Here is a 25,842-nt window from a genome sequence, read left to right as displayed (position 1 = left end):
TCTTAAGCAGCTATAAATGTAATTTATTTATGTTAAAAAATAGAAAATTTAATATTTTCTATAGTCCGAAAAACGACGGTGGAATATGTATTAGTTTTAAAGATTATTCTATACATTTTTTGTCACAAATATTTTTGAAATTTAAGCTCTGCTTTTTAATACATTTTATTTTGCAAAGTTTTACGTACAACTATGTCGATTTTATTAAATAAATAAATTTTAGCACTGTCACAAAAATATCTATTCATAGATTAGTATTCAATTCATGCAATATTGAATATTGCTCATACAATCGTATTTTACTTTACTGTTTATACAAAGTTATTAATGAATTCCGTAACCGATGGTTGACTTCCACCTCCCACAGCAGCGCAGAGACAGAGAAAGGGGTGGGTGCCGAACCAACTTTCTCGTCTATATAAGTTGCTGTCATCGAAGCAGACCAACCTAGTTAACGAGAAGAGATCCGATAATCCGCTATCGCTCTGGGTCGAGTAACGAAAAACGCGAAAACGAACATTTTTAACCCAAAAACGTGTGCGAACTCATATATCGACAGTGTGTGCGAAAATTGCCAAAAACAGTGACATTTTCATACTCTAAGCTTAGAGAATTGAACAAAGTGCTTCTGTAAAACTCTATCGTGATACACAAGTTATTTTGGATTATTAAAGGAGCACGTTGTGAAAACACAGGTATATATTAAATTAATAAAAAAATAAAGTGATTCTTATTTTATTTAGCTGTTCAAATGCATATGAAGCAATTCACTTATATCGCATTTTTTTAAGTTTGGGAAAATTAATTAATGAAAATTAGTTGAAAAACTGAACGTAATGTATCTAATATAATAGCTAGGAACTTTGTTAATATCGTGTGTGTTAGTGTGTACCTGCAATGGGTTATATGTGTCATCAGAGAATTTCTTACAAAGCAAGTAGTGTGCAAGAAGTGCTCCGAGGCAGATGGCATTTGTGTGCACTTGTACGTACGATACATAGCATGCGTTATGTAGGCCAGTGGTCCTCAGTCTTCTAAGTCTACCAGTCTGCTTTCTTGCCATTGAAAAGAGTTACGGTCTTTGGCTTGATGGCTACTTTTTCAATGCCAGCGTCTAACGAGACACCTACATTTTATTCTGATTCAGTTATATTTGCAGCATGCGTGAGATATAACTTTGTTTTGAAAAAAATGAGTTATAGACAGGTTTAAATTATCTTTAAAGCAATAAATGTTATAGCAAAAATTGATTTAAAAATAAAATAAAAAATTGTTTTAAAAAATTAAAACCACCTGTTCATTTACATAAAACGTCTAATAGCTCCCATCGTATTTTAGGTTTTTTGCTTGTCTTACTATAGCTCAAAATACAAATTTAAACATCTGTATTATATTAAAAAAAATATTGGCTATTTTCGAGCTAGTTTTAAATGCGCCGTTGTATTTTATATTCTTACTTCTATTTACTTTGGCAATCGAGTTTTTAAATGTTTTTTATCGATTGCAAATATATTTTGTATAAATAATTAATTGTTTAAAATAAGTACTATGGGCTACTTTTAAATGCCTCGTTGTAGTTTTTTGTTATACTGCTTTTGTTAATTCAGCACTGTCATTTAATTTCCGGTTTATTTACTTTTTTACTACTGCTTAATTTTGAAATTAAATCATCTGTACTATCTTAAATGAATATTTGCTTAAAAATACTATTTCCGGGCTATTTTTAATTGCGTCAATGTAGTTTTTTGTTGATACTACTTTTACTGAATTTTTAACTCGTAACATTATATTTTTTTGTCTTATTACTGTTGCTCAATTTGTAAATCAAATGAGAAATTAATATCTGCCATGAAAAAAATTATTTCCGGGTTACTTTTAAATGCGCCGATGTAGTGTTTGTTGATACTACTTTTACTGAAAGTCATAATATTGTGTCTTGTACTTTTTTTCGCATTTTACTTTTACTTAATATTAAAATCAATTTGGTATTTTCTGGCTACTTTTTAGTACGAATTTTTACTTATACTGAATTTTTAATGATTATTTAAATCTATATTAACGTGAAAGTCTTACTTCGCGTAAATTTCAATGTAAATTAAATTTATTACAGTTAAATTGCTTAGTAGTTAATTTTTATTTAACTTATTTATACAAATTAAATTAGGACAATCAAGACGCAACAAGTTGCCCCAATGCGTCACGATAGTCAATATAAAATATATTATTACTGGGCATTTTTAAAATAAAAAAATACTTTTTTGTATATTTTATTATTTTTGGTTATTCTTATGAATTGCAGGTTTTGGTTTAAAATTTTGTATCGTATATGAAAGATCGATATTAATGATTATAATTAATTATTACTGATAAATCGAGTTAATTTGTAACCATTTTATAACTCATTTAATTATTGGTGACATATAATAGAAATAAATAAAATCATTAAAAAATAAATATTTTTATTCTATATAATTTTATTCAATTTACATATAAAATTTTGGATTTCACTTAATACTAATATTATACTGCAATATTTAAAGGTAAAAAGTACCTTAAATAAGATTTTATCATTGTTTGCTCTAAGATATTGATTATGAATTGAAGGTTTTTGGTTCAAATCATAATCATATATAGAAGATCGATATTAACTAAAATTTCGATCGAAAATTTTCCTAATCTTATAGATAAGCATCTAGAGATTAATTATAATTAAGTAACGTAGTACATAATATATAGATAATTGTAGTATATCATTAATGAGTATATAATTTTACTAACACGTAATAAAATATTTTTTGATATTTTAATTGCAGTTTTAATAATTGAAATTATATTTAATGCAAATATTTGAAATATTAATGTCATTTCTAAAAAAAAATACCCCAATTTTATTTTAAGTAAATAATAATTTATATATTATTTATCAAAATAAAAGGCTTATGTTGGTTTAATTTGAAACTGTTAGATTAATAAATATCTGAATTTTTTAATGATCACGTTAGATTAGGCTGCATAAAAATAAACCGCATATATATTAGTGTTATACCTATTATGTATTATTAAAATCATTGAAATTTAAATAAAAATATATTTTTAACTATGATTTAATTTATTATTAGCAATTTATCTAAAAACAATAAAATGTATTTATTATTAAAAAATGAAAGCAATTTAAAATAATAAAATATTTTAAATTGCAGTTTTCGGTTTCAAATCTGAATTTAAAATTTTTTAATGTTTCTGAAAACAATATGCTATATATTATAGTTAAATAAATTCCGACCAATCTCATTTTTTAAGACTGTATAGGATTTTCCTAATCTAATGTATGAATAGTCAAGAATAAATTAAAATCAAGTGTAGTCGAATCTTATATATGTATATACATATATATATGTGCATAAAACTAAATAAAGTTGTATACATAATATGTAATAATTAAATCATTAAAATTAAAATAAATTATATATTTTAAAACGATATTATTTATTAAGGTAAATTTGTTTTACATACATTTCAATTTTATTTGATACTTATATTTTATTGCAGTCCTTGAAATATTTAAAAGCTACTAAAGTTCAGATCCCATATTGATCTTAGAAATTTTTAATTTAATTCGTGTCTGGGAGGTCGGAATTAATTGTTATTATATAATTATAGCTCCAATCAATCATCACAGATTATGTTAACCTAGATTTTTCAAATCTCACATCGTTATGATTAAAAAAATTGAGCTAAGTGGTACATATTAGGTATTGAAAATTATCTAATAAAGAACTACTTAATCACATCCAAAAAAATTAAACAGCTATACATATAGATAGTCTTTAGAGTATTTTCATTTAAGAAATAATGTTTTTTGCAAAAGTCTTGTGTAAAAATATCATTATTTCTATTGTATCTTACAGATTGATATAAATTTTTATAATTAATAAATATTCTGCTATTCTTAACCTTTCCCTAATTGATTACAATATTTATGGTTTTTTGTAATATTTAATAATATTAGATATGTAGCTTATTGATCCATAAAATATTATTAAAAGTTCGGGTAAATTAATTTGATGTATATATAAAGTCAAATATATATTTTTGTCATTTAAAATGAGTTGCAATTAATATTATTTTAATAAAAAATGTACTAATACTTTAATTTTTAAGAAATTTTAAGAAAGTTTGATTTAAATTGATGTATGTTTTTTGTTTCATAGTTAATATTAGTTTTAATTAATTTCATCGAAATACACTTTCTATATAAGTTCGAATTAACTAAGTAAACAATATGTAGTCAGTTGTGGGTAAGCTGGTATATAAATTGTATGTACCGTGAACGCATAGGTACACATGTATCCACTTACGTTCAAATTCCAAGAATATGCAAGGTCACACACCATATAAAAGAAAGTCGAAAGGAAGCGTTTATAGTGATGAAATAATTATTAAAATGGTTTTGTTACGGCGTTCGCTTTCACCGAGTATTTTTTGGACGTTGAAAAATAAAAGAGAGCTCTCCCTTATAATAAGGCTGGTGTGCACCATAATTCTGGTACCCCAGTTACGAAGCCTGTAATCAACATGTTCACGGTGCCGAATTAACACATAAATTATGGACATTTTCGTTTTAGAACATCGTCATACACTACGTTCGTTAGTGCGTGAGCTAATCGGCCCGAACCGGACGCAGTTATGGCACACTTGAACCATTGAATCGATGGCGTTTCTATTTGTGATTTATGTCTGTGAAAATAGCAAAAATATGATTTTGAAGCAGGCAGCTATCCATGACATTAGGATAATTAACTAATTATTATTTAATGTGAAATAGAATGAGCTATAATTTTTTTAACTATTATTCAAGATAGCTTATTGTATAGCAAACGTGATTATTTTTTATTAGTAAAGCAATAATTTTTGACTTAATCAAAAACACAATTGATATTAGTTATGTGGTAAAAGATATGTATTTTTAATAGTTAATTAAATTATATAATATTTTTTTAGGTCCAGTTAAATTTTTATATATTAAAAGTGATAACTATCTCTTAAACATAATAGTAAAAAATAGGTTTACATCTAAAATTTTATGTATTATTCAGTTAATAAAAAAAAAACACATGTAGAGATTTCTACATTTTTAATGTAAACCACTATGAATTAATATTAATTTTTCTCTGATACTATTTTAGTTAAGGCTATGATAGTGCTGTACATTTTATAAGATGTATTTTCAGCATTAGTAAATATTATTTAAAAAGCCACAATTTTTAATACAAAATTGGAATATATGTAAGCAACATATGTTTATCCAAATTATAATTATTATTGAAGCTATCCATTTATTCTTAAAACTATATCCTCTCAATGAATACATTATTAGTGTTTAAACAAACCGGACGTAGTTATGGCACACTTGAATTATTGACACGCCCCTCGTGATTTATGTCTGCGAAAAATCAACTAGAAAAATGTAGGTAAAAACGGCAAAAATTACTACGCGCCAAAAAAGAAGAAAGTGGCGAATAAATTTGGCTAACCCAATAACCCCGGTATTACCTTGTGGACACACAAAGTTTAAGCCAATATGTTAATTGGTTAACACTCCACTTGACCGACGTTGATAACTTTGTTTTGCTTTTAAAAAAATCATCGGTTAATTGACACAGATAACGTGTGCCAATCTGACGACTCTTTTTTCATGTGCCACATTTTTTTTATATTTTATTTTTACACATATATGCACAAGTTATTCTTATCGACATTGAGGATCATTGTCCACTTTCACATTTAGCGATAAATGTCTTATATTCGATTTATTACATAGTTGATATTGTTTAACGTTTATTCGATATATATTGACCACAAAGTCAGTAGAAAGTATCGGAATGATTTACTCTATTTTTCGAACGAGTTTTATTATTTTACGATGTTGTTCTGGGTTTATTTCGAGTATATGTGATAAACTTATAATTGTGAATATAAAATAGTTTGACTAGTGTTATTTATTATAAGGGGAAAATATTGTATATAAAACAATATTTTTGAGTTCGAATCAATTCTCTTACATTATTTTATAATAATGTTAATTTTATTGGAATATTATAAAGTATGTATTAAAAAATGCGAACATGACATCAGAAATATCATAGTATTATCATATTATTAACACAACAAAAAAACAGTATATTAATACAAAATTATATAATAGATTATAAGATACTGTTGCTTTTAGGTTTTATTTTATATAGGAACAATTGTTTAGATGATTGTGTAAAGTATGTATTATATTAAAAATGCGACATGACACAAAGAATGTCATAGTATTATCATATAAATAACGTAACAGAAAATAGTATATTAATTCAAAATTATATAATAAATAATAAGATCCTACTATTGCTTTTTTGTATATATCAAAAATTTCTCAATAGGTTTTACTCGGTATAGAAAAAATATTTTAGATGATTGTGTACTAAAAACAGTTGCAGTATTAAAAGCTTAAACATATACATTTGTAGTGTGCACAAATTAAATTAGCAATATATGTATATTTTTTTAGTAAGCCTAACATTCTTAATGATTTATTTATTAATTAAAATTATTCCCATGAATATTACTGTACGAAGTTAAACATACACAGGAAAAAAGTGTCAATAGATTGTTTCTGTTTAGAACTTTACAGTGTCTGCAAAAAATAGGTACAGTGCATTTACTGTCACCGTTTGTTCCACTAAAAATGTATGGTATTTAAAATATTTACTATATGTATATATATGTCACAATTATTTATCAGAATAATATATTTTGAATATTTTAGCGTATAATTGTTTAGTATTTGGTTGTACTGTTATTAAATTATTAATTAATAATATTTTTTAAGTAAAACTTAATAAAGCTGTTATTTTATTTACGTTGTATAAATATGTAAATAAAATAAACACAGTCTAAAAATAACTGTCGATGTGTTTAATACTTAATTAATCCAAGACTATTGTTTTCTACTCGATTGTAGCAAATGTATTGTAAAAAAATCGTATATTATTAGCATAGATTCGTTGAATTATTTTTTCTAAGTGAAATTAGCAATACTTATAAATGGCTTTTTATATCGAAAAAAATATGTTTTGTGTGTCAGCATTTTTGCAAATTTTCTACCGCAATTTTCCAATCTGTAATTATAACGTACGGATGATTTGACGCCATTCGGCGATCGATCTCACAGAATCGTTTCGACACGGTGAAATTAATCCGTCGCTCTTGTGGAATTGTGGTAGTTTTGGCGCCCACTTTCCCGGCCATGACTTTCACCGTTTGCACAATTAACTCTGGCCGTAAGGCAATTAAAAAATGTGTCCATTAACGGTTATAGCCGAAATTGTTCCGCGCGGAGATGCCTTAATTAATTGCATTTTAATATCGGAAACTGGAGCAAAAACCAAATACGGACCTGGCACGCACTGACGCCGTCATGATTTATTCATATCGACTCTAAACGGTACTAGAAATATTAGAATACATTGAAAAATATTTTTGAGACACTGTTTCATTAAAAAACAATCGTTTTTAATAGAGGTAAATTAAAGACATCGACGCTGAAAAGCGCGAAACCTAAGAATATTTATTTTTACCGATATATATTAAATTTGATTTCATATAAAATAGAAAATAAATATATGAAACAGATATACAATACAAAAACTTTCGAATAATGTTATTTAATATTTATAAAAGAGTATTTGGGGAAAAAAGACATCGACGCATATAAGCACGCAATTCAACCTAAAAATCAGGATATGAATTTAATTTATATTTTAGAAATTTAAAAGCATAAAACCGTATTTTATTTATCCATTTGCATATTCAAAATGTTTGAATTGATTTTATGCAATTTTATAAAACGCTGAAGAACACAATTAAGTCGCAAAAACTGTCGTTGCTCTCAAAATAACCACAAGAGATCGTTTTCGCTTCACCACAAGTTGTTAAAAGCGAGTGTTTAATAGTATTTGTATTTCAATCTCATGCAGAAAAATAACTAATATCACATAATAGTATCTCACAAATTATATTTGTAAATATGCATATGTTTATACAATATTGTAAATAAAATTTAATTTCGGGTTTAGCGCTTACACTCATTGATGTCTCTTCGAGTATTTTCTATTATTAACGAAAGTTTTTGTAATTTCAATTAGTAGTTTCAAATATAATTGAGTGAAATCTATTAAAAATGTTAAAATTAATTGAAATTTCCATTAACGATTATTAAATAATCATATCACTACTCTATTAAACCATAAAATCTAACTTTTCCGTCAAATTCCTCGTACATAAGTACCCACACTTCCTGGTCACGCTTTCTTTAACTTAATTGCATTTCACGTTCCAGAGCATCTATTTTTAATTTACTCCGGAGGAAATCAAACAAATTTTTGACATCGTAAGCAGCGAAATTATTCATACCATTAATCCCGAAGATTATGTTTTGCGGATGCAAGCATACGTTCTCATTTTCAACATCTCTAAACGAGATTAGAAATCAAGTGATTTATGATCGCGAGCTGATTTTCTTTTTCCACGCATAAATAAGCGTCGAAAATAAATCGCTGTTAAGATGTGTGTGTGTTTTTTATTATTGTTAAAACAATAAGTTGTTCTAGAAATGATACCAAATTTGCGCCTAACGAGGTTGTAATTTGGCTTCACGCATTTAGAGCAAAACAAGCACAACACGCTCGAGATATATGTATGTGAATAGACAGATATATTTTGTATGTACAGTTGTGTCCTTTTTTATACAATCAATGGCTCGGAAAAATCTATGCCTGCCACTCGAAGATGGACCGTTGATCATTGAGTGATTCTGCGGAATTAATACCATTTTTATTAAAAATTTTCGCATCGGTTCACACAGGCAATGACCGTGTTAGTGTTATTCTTCAAATATGCATATTTATGTGTAATCCGTACGAGTGTGTAGCGCGCGTAAATGCGAGGCATGCACTCACTACAGCATGGTTAAAAAAAATGTTCATAATATATCATATTATTAAACATTTTAATTTATACACTTAAGTGATTCAAATCAATAAAAATACTTAAATACAATTATTTGCTCTTTTAAAAATTAAAATATCAATAAAGTTGTGAATTTGTATATATTGTATTATATCTAAAAATAAACATATTCTCTAAAAAAAATATAATACATAGAAATTTTATTAAGAATCTTTAAGTTTAAATTTAAAATTTACTTTCTTTTATGATTGGCTTTTAATATATGTTATGAATTTTAGAAGTCCATATAGCATGATAAAGAACGTTTTAAGAATATTTGCTGTACTAAGTAAAACGTAAATTATCCATTAAAAATAGATACATTTAAAGTGAGGCATTATTTTTTGTATAAATTATTGATATGGCTAATGATGTAGGCCTATTAATATTTTATCATATAACTTTTGATTTAGTTCTATTAATATAACAAGTATTTTATAATGTTTTAATAAAAAGGCAAAGTATTACAATTATTTAAATATTTTTGGGTTATTTTTAAATTCTCCATTAAAGTCTACTTACTATTTTTATGTATGTTCAGAATAACATAAATTATAGTATCACAGGATTAATATTTAATATTTTATTTATAAGAAAATGTCATTTAATTCTTCATTATTAGCAACTTTACATTAATGTCAAAATTTGTAATATGCCACGTATATATTTTGTTATTTTCGCATGAAAAAAATAAAGTTTATTTTTTTATGCGTGAAGCAATATTTTTCTTGCTTCTGAAAAAACTTAAAAAAAAGATTAAGAAATATTTTTATTAAAACATATTTTTTCTGTTATTATTTTTTGAATAATGTAATTATTTTTAAGCTTAATTAAAAAATATGGTTTACTTAAATTTATTGCAAGATGCTGAATTTATCTTCTGTTTTTTTACAGTCAAAATTTCAACAATTCATTATTTTTTATGAATAAAGCATTTTTTTAATCCTCGTTATAAAATTTATTATTGCTTAAAAGTACACTATTTATGGTTATTTTACAATAAGCTGTATAGGTTACCTAAATTAATTAATGTAAAGTAAAATAAAACATGTTACTATAATGTGAAATAGCAAGAGTTCATTATTTTTTATTTGTAATGCATTTATTTTCTTTAAAAATTTCTTTGAAAAAATAATAAAATTAACGATAGTGTTTTTTATGGTTTGCAATAATATTATATATTTTTTAAAATCACAAAAAAAAATTGGCATTATTAGGCTATTATTAAGCAAAAATCGATTTATAAGCTTTTTGAAAGAAAAAAACAATGAACTGTTTTGGTTACATGTAATAATTTATGTAAAATAAACTGAGATATATCAAATTTATTTTACAGAAACTAATTTATTACTAAGCATTGGAGCTTTTTGAAAAAAATATCGTCATATAAAAAAAGTTTGCATTCAAAAGAAACGTAAAATAAATTCAGCATATCTTAGTATTATTTTAACCCATTTCAAATTTAGCTTCTTGAAAAAAAATATTAAAAAAAACGGTTTTAGTTACATATTTATGTAAAATGTACTAAGATATACCAAATTTATTTTCTGTTCTTTTTAATTCCTAAATTTCAACAATTTAGTCTTTTTTTTTATATCAAAAGCATTTTTTTCTTTCATCTTTTTTATAATAATTCAAACATTTTTTTATAAAAGTTTTTAATAAATTTTTTTAATTTTAAATTTACAGAAACAAATTTATGATTATGCATTATTCTTAATTTATGCTTTTTTGTGGAGGTTTTTAAAAAAAAAATACTTAAAAACTAATAGTTTGCATGCAAAAAAACAGAAGATAAATTCAGCATGTCTTAGTATTACTCTAACTTATTACAGATTTAACTGCTTAGAAAAAAAATATTTTAAAAGCGGTTTTAGTTACATATAATAATTTATGTAAAATAAACTAAAATATACCAAATTTATTTTCTGTTCTTTTTATATCCAAAATTTCAACAAAATAATCTTTTTTGTATTGAAAGCCATTTTGCTTGCAAAAAGCTTGTCATCTTTTTTACAGTAATCCATATATTTTTTTCATAAAAGCTTTTGATAATAATATTTTATTTTTTAAAATCACAGATACTAATCCATTTTAAGCATTAATCTTAATTTAAACATTTTGTAGAGCTTTTGAAATTAAAAGCTTGCCACATTAAAAACAATTTTTTGCTTGCAAAAGAAACAGAAGATAAACCCATTTCAGAATCAACTGCATGCATTTTCTTTTACTTTTGTATGATAATAAAAATTTCTTGTATGCCAGTTTCGTGAATTAATTAGTGGGGATATTTATATACAGTTTAGTTTTATTTTTAGTGCTAATAAAATTATTTTTTATTATAGAATTGTGAGATTTTTACAATTTTAAAAGCAAAACAATATAATAACAGCACGATAAAAGTCAATGACTAACAACTATAAGGTTAAGATTTAAATCACATATAAATATTTATCATCGGAATTAGTGATTATTTTAGATTCATATGATTGATTATTACATATAAGGTTTTTTTGGTTTCTCTAAAACGTATGGATTCATTAAAATCGCTCATTTTTTGTAATTAAAATGATCTAATAATGATATAAACTTAGCTTATAGAAAATATTACATAAAATAATATCATTTCTAAGTAATTTTCACCTTTATGTAGAAATTACTTATCAAAAGCCACTCATTAATGGTACATGTGTTTAAATAAACATAAAATTGAATCAATATACAATTAAATTACTGATGCCTTAAATTAAGTTTCTAAGCCAATATTAAATCGTGTTCAAGCTTTAATTAAAGAAAAGTGTCTAATGACATAATTAATGACATTATCACTTATTACTTCACATATAATAATTATTAATATTATATTTTATAGCAATAATCCATTCTGGTGTGTGTGTGTGTGGTATATGAAATTGGCGACATGTAGACGAGTTTTCGCTGCGCTTTTTTTCTCCATCGATCGCCGTGATATCGCTTAAATGGATTAATGTCGTTTTTATCGCTGGTGACTTTGTGAACACTCTGTACAATAATAATACAAGGCAATGTTGGTCACGGAGGTGGTTGGAAAGCGAGTCAGTGTGTCAAGTTAGTAGCTCAGGTGTTGTTGGCCGCTCGCTCATCTGGCTACATCACACACGTCGATGTATTATATTATACACACATACCCAGGGACGCTAACTTTCTTACATGCGCAATTTTTTTCACACACATTACACCATTTTATCTAAATATGGTATCATTGAACTTGATTTTCAGACATATTCAAAAAATAATGCTCTTGACTTTATGGTTTTAGTAAGAGTGTAGTTATGAATTAGAGCCTTTCTTAGGCTGTAAACTATAAATGTGAAAGTTGATAATACACTTTTTTCACACTTGATAAGCGCTTCACGTAATTTTGTATTCAAATATTATGTTTGTTGGCAATGGAGAGTGTTAGTTGAGCGGCGCGAGCTTTTAGACCTTTTGTGCCTAACATACTTTGAGTAGGGTCTGACTTGAACGTTGAATTGATTTTCAATGGTTATTCAATATGTTTTAAAACAAATTTGTGAAGTACTGGAAAGTAAGCAAGAACAATACTAAACCAGAATATTTTTTAAAATTTATTACATTTTGGGTCTTTGTACTTTGTTCAAGATATTCATATTTACTTATTGGTACCTTTAACATAAAATGCGCAGTTTCGAATCTTGATCAACTTGTAATGTTGTTAACTAAAATGGAAATAGAAAACTTTTCCTGTATAACTAACAAGCTATGCGGGATATAAGATAAAGTAAGCATTTATGGCTAACATTTTATTGAGTTTACGTTTGTTTTCACTACGACTTTTTTACTTTAAACTATTTATCTTGAATGCTTTCCAATCTATTCTATTGCTTAAAAATATTTTTATGGCAGCCCTGCTTCAGGGAGATGGTTCTGTTAGTTCAAGTGCTAGTGTGAGATAGATGTTAGAGCGCGTGCTCAAAACCACATCAAATAAGACCGTTTCCCTCCTAGATGAGAACAAACCGTGAAGCATTATCATACATTGTGTGTTGAGAAACTGTGATAGGAAAAAATAGACGTTACGCCGGAGAAACGATTTCGTTTCGCGTCTCGATGACTCAACAACCGATTAACGGCAGCAATTATCGGAGAACGGCACTCATTACAACGGATATCCGAGATTATTGATTGGAAAATTATTTTCAATAATCTCAGCAATTGGTGAGAGTTATATTAGTTATACTAATATAGATAGGGAAATTCGGACGTCATATTGTACGCGATCGGTTTCATTTTCGACGGTCATAATTAATATTCAATGGATGCGACGATCGTATTGAATAATTGATTTTAGTATGCAAATCATCAAAGTAGTAAAAGTGTCATCGCTGAAAATTTGCATTTATTCGGTAACGTTATCGGTGTTTAATATGGACGTGTTTGATTTGATAATGTGCAATTCAGTGGCACGATACGTGAAGAAAATAAATTAATAGCATATGACATTTTTAAGGAACATAATATGCAGTTATGTTTACAGCTTCATTTTGTGTAAAGAAAGTTATTATATCTTATGCTTATTAATCAGCTAAATTTATAAAAATCATGCACTGACTGTTGCACTGATTTCTTAAATATTATTATGATTTTTTTAATGTATTATATTTAATCCAAAATTAATTGTGTAATATTAATATTTAAAATCTATATTAATAATACACACTTATGTGAATAAATGAGTTAATCAATAAAATTCGCTTTCTACAATTAATACACTTTCATGCGTAATTTATCTGAGTAACTATTATCAAAACATATATTCGCCAGATCATAAACTGACGTATGAAACTTATAGTTAAATAAAAATATTTTGGTACATTAACAGTGATTTAAAATTTGACTGATTATTTTAATGTAGTTTTGAATCTTAAGTTTTAAATATATGTATGTAAAATTATTAAATTTATTCTGATAGTAGAAATACACATATATCTTAAACTTTTAATATCTTTATATTTTATTTTTCCGCGAGTAACTTTTATATTTTATTTCAAAAAAGTATTGTACAATAAACATATTTTTTTAATTTATTATGATCAATACAAAATATATCAAAATTTAATTTTAATGATCGATTAAATTCTTAATGACTATATAGAAATAAAATTATTAGTAAATGGCTAATTAAATTATAATTATGTATAAAATTAATTATCTATTGAGGTTTATGATAAATTTACTATCACTATTCTCTATTCATATTCTTAGAATGATAGTAAAATCTAAACCATAAATTCCTAATTGAATTTTATTTGTGGATTAACTGATTTTCTTATGTTATAATAATCACATTCCTGATGCAAATAATTATCGACCCAAGCACTATATATATATAGCGAAGCATAAAATGTACCGTCCAATCACATCAGTGGTATGTGTGTCGATTCGACAAGCGAATTTTGCGGTTAAACCGACGCTAAAATTTTCGCAATTAGAAAACAGTTCCGTGGCTATCGGAAGAATTTCGAGATCGCTTCGTTATTTATTATTATTAATTCATGTAACCGCGGAAACGCGTTTATTGGAGCGCAGAACTATATTTATACACATTTCACTAATTATTATACACAGATATGACTCTGGCACGAGATGATCTGATCTGCTCTGCACTGACACACATACATTTTGAGTGAATTCAAAAAATACATATGTATATGTTTATATAAAATAATACGGCCATGTCGCATAATCAGACAATTTACAGATAATTGGATCGGATTATCTTTCATGGACTCGTTTCTCTTTTTTTAATGAAAGGGCTATTCGAAAATTTCTTTAATCATATATGCTTGAGCTTAAAGCTACTTGCATTCCTCGATAATTATATATGATACTACCGTATTCAGTATGAAACATAATCTCCTGTGAGAATCTTTAAATATTTTATTAAGATAAAAAACAGATGTTTACATATGCATTATACTATATGTATAATGCATATCTCTTATTTTAGTAAATAATCACTGTAGAATAGAAAGTTGTTTGTTTAAAAATATATACACGATTTAAATCATTGTTGATTTTTAGTCTAAAAAAATATTTTCTCAGAGAAAACCATTGTATTGTAACTCAAATAATTCTATGCTATACATATACTAAACTTTTACAATTAGCAATAATATATTTAGTGGCCTAATTATAAAAATAAATATTCATAAAAAACTATCTATATTAAAAGCACGTTTTTATATAGATACACTATTTATAAATCTAATTATTTAATACTGTATTTTATTTACAATATTTTTACTACTATAGGTTTTAAATGTTTTTCTCGCTAATAAAAAAAATATTGTATTTGTATTAGATAGTAGATTAGATTTTTTCATTAATAGAAAGAATTTTAGATATTTTAGAAGAACCTATTTATATTTTAAGCACAGTTTATAGTGTTACATGAGTTTAACAATTACAAGGTAAATATCTAATATAAAGTGCTTTTTAATATTTAAATACATAACTTTTTATTATTATATTTTTCTTCAAATGACTTTTTTATTTTAATGTAAAATTATTTATACAAGCTTTCAAATTTATATACAATTTTAAAAAGATTTTATTTATTTAAGAAAATAAGAATAGCCCTAAATTATTCTAATAAAAAACTTTATTATAAATCAAATATTAATAGAGAATATATCTATATTTTAATTACGTTTTTTGTAGTCTAGTAATTTAACAGTTACAAAATTTGATAATACAGTATGTTAATAACATATTTATAATAATTGTAATTTAACTCATATGACTTGTTTTAATTTTTATATGAAATAGTTAAAATAAGCTTAAAAATTTTAGCCGAGTCTATACTAAATAATTTTAATAAATGTTTTTTTCTATCATAGCTATGTTGTATTTGTAATAGATGTTAGATCAGATTTTATTTAGATATATATATATTACTTCAATCATCTGGAATATAATAATTATATTAAAAAAAAAAAATAATATAAATGAATATATATAATACAAAACTTTAAAGATAAGGACTTGTTGCATAATAATAAAATACATATTTATTAAGAAGTTCTATATATATTTATGCAATATAAAATTTAAGTTATCCAATAATAATTGATTTTTGACTAATATTATTAATGTATCTACCTAATAGCTAATTATTGTACAATATAATATATATTTTTAGAATTTGTATATAAAATAACAGAAACAATATGAGTCTATATGAGTTAAAATATATTTTTATGAACATAATATCTTACATAGAAATCTGATGTTCAAGTCTAGGATTAACTGCTTTCAATATATTAAATACATATTTATAAAAATCATATCTGTATTTTCAAATCACATATCTTCAGTTATACAGCAATAAAAGATTTTTTACATATAACATATTATTAATATACTAAATTTTGGAAGTTTAAATTTAAAGCGAATCAAATATATTTTAATTAGCTCATAATGAACTTTTTTCAGTATCGTAGATATATTTTATATGTTATTATTCTTAGATCAGAATTCATAGTTAATAGGAATTTTACAAATACGTTTTTTTAAAATCGTAAATATATTGTTTATTAATTATAATTGAACGTAGATCAGATTTTACAGTTAAAATGCATCTAATAAAATAGTATATAATAATAACAAATAAATTTAATTAATCGTGTTACATAATTATATATTTTTTTCAATATTACAGATATTATTTTATATGTAATTGATTGTAGATTAACAGATTATTAAGTATCTAATTATTAAAATAAAATTAATAATTCTTAATCTATATAAAACTAGCCTTTAAAAATGACTTATTTTTTTAAATCGTAAATATATTGCATATATAATTGATCAAATAATAATTGTTCATTATATTGTGTTGTATATTTATATATTTTTAATGTTGTTAATATATTTTATATGTAATTTAGCATAATTCAGATTTCACAATTACCAAGAATCTGATGATTTAAATAATAGGTATATTAAAAAATCTATTTAATGCTAACCTTGAAAAATGACTTTTTTTAATATTGTAAATATATATAAAAATAATATATACATTAGGAATCTGATAGAATAATAGAAAAATTTTAGATCTATTTAATAATTAAATATATCTTGTTGCATTAAAATGTTCCTAAAGAACATATCACGTTTTTTGTAGTCCATGAGGTTTAAGATAACAAATATTTCTGCTTGTTTAATGTGGTTTACATTAAAAAATATAACATCCACAATTTGAGGCTACTTTTAACTGCGCCACCTAATTTTTTTTCTAGTAATTGAATAAATTTTACAAATATCTAAAATTTAATAGTTTTAATGCGAATTAAATTATAATTATTTTTTCAAGAGTATTTTTTTAACACTGCATTATAATTAGCGAGTGTACAAAAGCTTTTCTTAATCAAAGTCACATAATTAATAATTTTAGTAGCAGAATGAAAAATAAACTCAGTACTACTACAGTATTATAAATAACTATTACAAGCAATTCGAGCATCTGTTAAAACAAGTTTAGTAAAAACAATGTTTTATTGAACATTTAACCGCTGTAGTATGGTTACTTACAGTTCCCAATTAAATTATTTGACATTTGAGCGTAACAAGAATGGACTACTTTCTATACATCGTAACTAAACAATAAATACGTAAATTTTTAAATAAAAAATATTTTAACTGAACTATTTAATTATCAACTATTTTATAAACATATCTAGCAAACAACTACAGTATTAAAATGAACAAAAATTTTATTTTATCTTTGTAAAAATGTAATACCATATAATTTTTGAGCTACATATTTTTTAATTTAAAAAATTCTATTTATTATATATATATCTTTTTTTAAATATAAAAAAAATCTTTTTACAATTAGCGAAAGTCATACTATTTTTAACCTTTGTTTATAAAAATACGCACACTGTAATTAAGTCCATCGATCAAAAATTTGATACGTCCACTTTGCCACCGGTTTGCCTCTAGACTCGGTTAACTCTCGTTCCATTCAGAACACATGTATCGAAAACTAGTTATTTAAATCACGGCCATAACAATCAAAGTGAAATTTATTTTGATGCCACACGAAATGTAGCGAGTTATTTTCGGTCGTATTTTTTCCTTTCTTCGTCTCCCGTCGTCGACATTCATGCGTGGGGTCAGTGTGGCCGGAAAAAGACCCGCTTTTGGTAACACGGATGAAAGTGACTCTTATCTGCTTCTTCTTTTTCATCCACGGTTACTTTAACGGCTTCCTGACTTTACGGTTGTTTGTCTTATTGCCTCTCGCGCATTCAAATTAAGTGGATATTAAAATGATACCATTAACTTTTTATTCAATTTTTTCATATATATGTTGAACTATGTAGACTATTTAAGTAGAGTCTTTATAGCAAAACACATTGCGTCAGAGTCAGCGCTAAAAATGATCTGAATATTTTTTTTAATCAACATAACTTTACATAAAATTTAAGCAAAAAAAAATGATATTTTCATGCTATCAATAAATTTTAAATGTAGTAATATTTATATACAGAAATAAGTGTAATATATACTGTTGTTATTAAAACTAGAGTATGCATATACCTAACGTATAATTCTAAATTTTTATTAGGATGTTTCCCATTTAAAAAATGCGGCAAAACCACATTCAATCGCCGAGCAATTGAATTAACGACCACAGGGCCGAATCAGAACATCGTGGTTTTATGACTAGTAAAAAAAAGTCAGTAAATCGTAACATACTCGGTTAATTGTCGCTAATTTGCCGCACTAAAAAAAAGAAAGTCGTTATTCGGTCTGTAAATAGTGATTGCCGACACGCCCTCGGGGGCATTCGCAGCATCGCCGTCGGTGATACAATCTTTCGAGAGCGATTCGATGTCAAGAGGCAGCCGATGACCTTGATATAATTTTTTGACCGTGATAATCCCGACTGACTACTTTCTTTAACTGCTGCCGCCGACGCCATTTATCTCCTGTTAATCGCATGCGGACAGTAGGGCGACTAGGAACAGGAAATTTGCTGTGTGAAATCGATCGAAAGAGCAAAAAAACTATCATAAACACACAAGACACTCTCAACCTTATCAAAAGCAAACCAATTATTATAAGTTGAATATATAGATTGATCCATTAAGTTTACATTTAAATTATTTTATAAATACAAATGCTGGCATTTTAAGCAAAAAACTCAGTGGTTTCAATTACATTTAGTTGATATTAAGTAGATACATTCATTAAGACTATATTATAATCAAAAACAATATCATGATAAACTAATGTGTTTTTTTTTGCAACACAGTTTACGATTTATTTTTAATGGCATAAAATTACATATGTTTCGGACTCATATGTAAGATTGTTTCAATCTGAATTTCTCTTGTAATGTTTTTCGATTGTGTCACATAAAGTCTAGTCATAAGCGGATAATGATCTTCTTTGTCGTTGAACTCGATCGTTTTGCGCTCTCTGAGCAGCGGAAAGGGAAAAATCGGCTTACGAAACGTCCCAAGTCCAGATGATGATGAGTTTCGCTTTCGAGCAACCATTTTTCAAAATCGTCGCGCCATAAACACAAAAGCCTTTGTGTGTACTATGTCTGGCAAGACCTAAGCGGCATCCCATTCAATTCTGCGGACCGTGAACTAAGTTTCTAAACGCTCTGTCACGAAATGAACGCAGCTTCGGATACGGATTAACGAGCTTAAAAGTAAACATTGGTTTAGTCATTCATGAATCCGACAAAACTTTTAAGAACAATAAAAAAATATTCGTATTTATTTTGTTTCACATCTATATGACGACCCGTTTCCTGTGTGTAAAAATGAAAAATCGAAAATACAAAATTTCTTCAAAATCGTTAATAAAAAATCATTTTTATTATTTACTGGTAGTTTAAAAACAAAGCACTGTCATGTATTCTGTAATCGTAGAACAATTCAGTGCATGTGTTTCATATAAACAATCGAGCAGTATAAATTAATGACTAGAAAATATTATTTATTAATAAGAGTAACTAGTATTTTAATTAATAGTCCAGTTTTTCTTACCCTTTCCTATTTGTAAAAAAACATATATTATATTTTATTTATTATTAATAATACATGGCAGTGATTTGGGTAAAAACGACTCTTATGTGTAATAGCAAATTATCAAATTTTTTTAGTAACTTTGCAAAATATCTAAAATTAGCTGCAACTCAAAAAACTACTTATTTGAAAGTTACAGGAGATAAAAAATAATACATAAATATTGCCAAATTTAGATGTAAAAAATTACTTTACAGAGTTTTTGATCTGCCTTATATATTATATATACTGCCTTTAAAATAATATATTTATATGAATTATTATTTATAGGTTATATAAATTAAAGCGAATTGTACGATAAATATATTTATATATGTTCAAATAAGAGCGATTAAATGACTAAGAAACGAGTTTGTAATGACATACAAAAGTTATCTGAATATCTGCTAGAATAGAATTGCCTGATTAGTTCAAATTTCATCTGATGTATTAGTGAGAGTTCTTCATTTTAGTTTATCTGCTTCTCATATATTATGGAATTATAAAAAATCGATTCACTGCGAGTTCAAGGAGATGGGGTTAACCGTTTTCCAAACGTTGGCCGCTCGTAAATTCCTTCGTAAGTCGAATGTGGGTTAAATCTGTCGGATCTGCAGTGAAAGCTGCCTCCAGAGCCTTGGCGGCATTGTCTTCAATTTCGATTTATAGATCGGCCGCAGCGAGAGTGATATTTAAGCCGACTTTCACTGACCAACCTTGACCTTGCGGCCGGCTGCATCTCGCCTGACTCATTTTCCGACAAAAGATCATTTACTCACTATATATGTATAACTTTGCCGACGTGATTTTAAATAATATTATTACAGAATAACTATTGTGTGATTAGACTTGCATATATTAATAGCATAGTCTGTGAGGTCTAGATAGGTAACCCAAAAGCCACAGGTTCGAGTCACGGCATCTAACTTTTAGTGGCATATATTGATTTTAAATTATAATACACATAATAATTTTTAATTAATTTAATATATGCAACCGATTTTTAAACTGAAAAATCTGGTGGTTTATATACTTACTTATGTCTGATTGACTTAGGCATTTGATACAGATTTACATAAATAAATATTTTCAAGAAAATAGATTGAATATGAAAACACACCTATTAATATAAATTATTGACTGATGCCATTTTATACATTTGCTTTAAAAATCTTAACTCTCTAAAAGTATATTGAAAAATCATAAAAAAAAATTGATAGTTAAATTGGTATTAAAAACAAAGCTGCTACTTATTTTTTATATGCCAAAATAATATTGAAGGATATATCTAGAGCTTTGTATGTTGAAGATTATTACCAGAAAAACATAATTTTGAATCCCATTAGAATCCCATTGTTTTTCTGAAATTATTTTTCCTAAAAATAAAAGCAGAAAAGTTTTTATTTATTATTACATAATTATAACTCGGATCAATCATCACAGATTAGTTTTATTTTTTTTTAATCTTTTTAATCTTACAAATAAACATCGCGATGATTAATTGCAATTAAGCTAAGTTGTGCATATGTTATAATAAAGAGCTTTTGGCAATGACACATATAAGTCACTGCAAAAAAAATATATTTATAATTAAATAATATTTTATTTAGTATATTAAAGCTCCAGAATAGTCAACTTAAATTCATAAAAAAAACTGTATACGGTACTCCCTCCCTAGCAATTAAATATTGCTAAATTTGACTAAGAGAACATAACAAAACCTCGACATTTATCTAAAGCCCCTGTTGTTGTGGCCTGCATTGTAAAAATAAATATTAAAAAGCAATTGATAACAATTGACAATACATGCACACGTTTTGTGATAGCTTGTTAGATTGTTTTTCAAGCCAAGTATAGATTGTTTTTCAAGCTAAATAAACACATGAAAAAATCACATTACATAACATTTTTTAAAATATTATATACAGTAATATAAATTTAATCAGCACCATTGCTTTTAAGCTATTTTTGTGATGTGAATTTTGCAACTTTTAAAAAATATATGATGTATAAATGAACTTAATGAAAGGTAAATTATGAAATGCAGACATAAAATGCTTGTATCTCATGAAACGTGCGATTTTTAATTACAAAAAACTTTCTAAGGTTATTTAATTATTTAAAATATATGTATAATTCATTTTTCAGTAATATTGAAAAAATAAATGCTGTTAATAATTCATAAGAAAAGCGCAAAAAGAAAGCTCATTTATTATTCATATCAATACGATTTTTTTGAACCAGCTTCTATATAACACTTAAAAAGTTATATTATTAAAACAAAGATGCTTTTAATTTAACCATAATTAGTATATTTAATACCTTAAGCAAAAATTGTCGTGTAATTTATTTTAAAAACTACCAAAATCTGTCCCTATGTTACGATCGCAAATAAATTATCTTAGGAAAGAAGATTGCTATTTGGCTTAAAGATATATTAAATTATAAATCTTTAATGTTCAATATATATATATATATAGTATTTACAAAGTATTAATAAAAAAATATAAAATTAAGCTTATAAATTGATATTTTGAATAGGCTCTTTTGCTGTGTATATATGTATATACATATTTAACGTTAATATTAATCTTATTTTGCCTAATTACATGTACTTTGTACCCATGTACATTTTACAGTGATTACAGAAAGTGAAACCTAACCGGACACTCAAACGACATGTGGGCCTTATCGCTATCTACTGTACCTAAACAGGTACAATGCTCGTTGGTAAATAATAATTTGCGTTCCGGTTTTCGCTTTCTATGCGACAATGGCGCTTTTGCAGGAAACTGCCGTAAAAATGACGCCTTAACGACATTCATTCATTCACTTACGGACACCGTAACAATCGTTTCGCGTTTACGTTACAGCACGCGCGCGCTCGTGTAACGGCCGTTATCGTAAGTAGTTAACTCTTCTCGTATCGTTATTAGTATTACTAGATAGTGAACGACTTTTAACATTCCGAACACATCACGCACTAGGCCAATTAAATGTGTATCTAGTATATGATATTACGTGCCGAGTGTTTATTATATCAATTATGGGACGCTTACTGGATAAGTGATACGTGCAAGGTGTGATTATGGACGATAAGGAAAAAATAGTATCATTTAATTTTGCTTTCATTTGTGGAATGTCAATGAAAAATGGGGTATAATTTAGTGTTGTTAGTAAAAGTGATCATATGATGAAAAAGACATCCAAATCCACTTTAGAATCAGTTTGACTCTCACGACGTTCGTCTTTGTGTTATGATGCGGAAATAAAGAAGTGTATCATGCGATATATAAAATTAAGTTAATAAGGTCGCAAAGAAAAAAACGAGAAAGCAATTTCACAAAATGGAATGCATTATCGGTTGCAGACGTCGGTTTACTATCTCATCTTGCAAAACCAGAATGTGTGGACCACGCACATACGCACACATTGTGTCCAATTATCATCCGATAATAGAATTTTTTAGAAATAATTGATGATTAATTAGAATCATAAGATTGATGAGCACTGTTAGCAGATACATTAAATTCATAATTATTACTAATTTTAATTTTAATTTTAATTATTAAAAAACTATTATTTTCAACTGTATTGTATTTATTTCTTAGTAGACTTTATTTGAAAAAAATAGTTTTAATTACAATATAATTGATTAATATAAAAAATACATTAATAAATTTATTCAAAAATTTTAAAAACAGATTTTTAAAATAGAAAAAAAAAATTGATAATAACATCGCTTCAAAAATATGCTTATCAATTTTGTTAGGATTAAAAATTTTTGTATCCAATAGATTTTAAAATTTTAGAATATGAACAAATTTGGTGTTATGTATCTTAAAGCTCCTATGTAACACATATTTAATAATAAAATTTATAGTAGTAGTTGTAAAAAATATTATATGCTAGAAAAAAAACGGTTTAAAAACCAGCAAATTATGTAAACAAATTTATTTTTGTAGCAAAAAAAATTAATTATAATTTAAAATTATGTATAAATGAAAGTTTTTAATATTGATTTTGCTATAAAAAATATTTAATTAAGCAATAATAGCAAAATTTGGTAGCAATGGATTCAATAGTTTTTTAAGATACTGCCTTTAAAAAAATACATGCGGCCCTCCAATTGAATTTAAATGTGATCCACATGATTGATAAGATTACCAATAATCAAAAATGATCGTTTTTAATGTAATTTTGTATATCGTTAGTTTTGGAATTAGGGGAACGCCGTTAGGTATGAAAGTCAAATAGTGGAGGTTTGTTACCAATCACGACTACTAAAAGCGAAATGACCAAACAAATCCTCCTTCCAAATATGGGTTAGGTCGTGCGATTGTGCGAATTTCGTGCACTTGCTCGCCCACTTCCGTCAGCCAGATATGAATCGGATGTGAAAACATTTACTTTCTCACATCTCGTTTTGGACCGCGTGCATCGTGTGCGTTTCGGCGGCCGTGTCTCGTTCTCGTTCCGTCTCTTCTTGCACATTCTTATTATTATTATTGGGCTGACAACAATGGGATACAATGAGAAGTGTCACGGTGTGTGCGATCGGCGCGTGAGACCGACAAACAAAGGACGATTGTGATTTCGCCCGTGAAAACGGGGCGCCCCGGGCCCGCGCGCCTTTGTCTCGCTTGCTCTCGATCCGCGGCTCTGGCGTCGCAGTGAAAGTGGACCGCAAATTCTTCATCCTTTATTTCATTTTATTGAGCAGTCGACCATTTATATATATATATATATAAATTTATTATTTACTAATAATATTCACTGTCGTCGTACAACGACGACGATAAGAGGTACGCTGCAGAAACTTTGTCATTATTATTCATACATTTTTATAGTTGAAGTAAAGCTGTAAATTAAGACTTTTCCTGAAGCATATAGATGTATCAGTCGGCCAATCTATTTTTAAGATTTTTTTATATTGTAACATTAATTATTGGTTTAATAACCTGTCATTTTACAGATTCATAATTTTGCATTATTGATATTTTGTTTTAATAAGTTTTCTGGAACAAGTCGTGTTTATTATTTTTTTAAAAAACTAATATTTTTTTTGAAGTTGCGATTTTCCCTCATTCTTTAGTTACTATCCTTAACATACAATATAAATCAACTGATTATTTGTGAGCCACAAAAATACTTTAAAAACTTGAAGAGCAAGTGAGATTTTTTTTAGACCATCTATGGGCGCATTTAAATAATTGAATCAAAACGTTATACATAAGTTAAAAATTGAGGATATTTAATTAGCTGCGATTTTTTAAATTTTGTCTTCTTCTTAAGACACTGTTCTCATGGGCCGCATATATTATAAATCAACTAATTATTTGTGAATCATAAAAATTCCGGTATAACTAGAAGATCAAGCAAAATTTATTTAGTTGCGTAATTTATTTAATTTGTTAGACACTGTCCTCAAGGACCGCATATAAAATAATAAGGGCCACAAAAATGCCGATATACTTTTTTACATTCATTTATGAGCCACATTTAGATAATTTAATCAAATACTCATGTACCACAAAACCTGACGTTATACTTAAGTTGAAGAGCAAGCAAGATTTTTTTGGTTGTGATTTTTTAAATTTTGTCTTCTTATTAGACACTGCCCTCACCGGCCGCATATGATATAAATCAACCAACTGGGCCACAAAAATACCGTTATACTTAATATTTATTTGGT

The 25,842-nt window shown here is 26.5% G+C and overlaps 1 protein-coding gene across 1 annotated transcript in view; it reads left to right on the top strand.

Annotated features, from left to right (window-relative positions):
• Positions 1-416: 416 nt before the first annotated feature.
• The window catches only part of dyl (transmembrane protein dusky-like), a 41,550-nt gene continuing 16,124 nt past the window's right edge, over positions 417-25,842 (top strand). Inside the window, exon 1 of the mRNA XM_088200020.1 lies at positions 417-695. The gene's annotated coding sequence lies outside the window, so the exon portion shown is untranslated. The remainder of the gene's footprint in view (positions 696-25,842) is intronic.

This window comes from Plectrocnemia conspersa, unplaced genomic scaffold (assembly GCF_051122295.1).
Source record: "Plectrocnemia conspersa isolate PC_06_02 unplaced genomic scaffold, ASM5112229v1 ptg000012l, whole genome shotgun sequence".
NCBI classification, from domain to species: domain Eukaryota; kingdom Metazoa; phylum Arthropoda; class Insecta; order Trichoptera; family Polycentropodidae; genus Plectrocnemia; species Plectrocnemia conspersa.
This window is presented reverse-complemented; position numbering and strand designations above follow the sequence as displayed.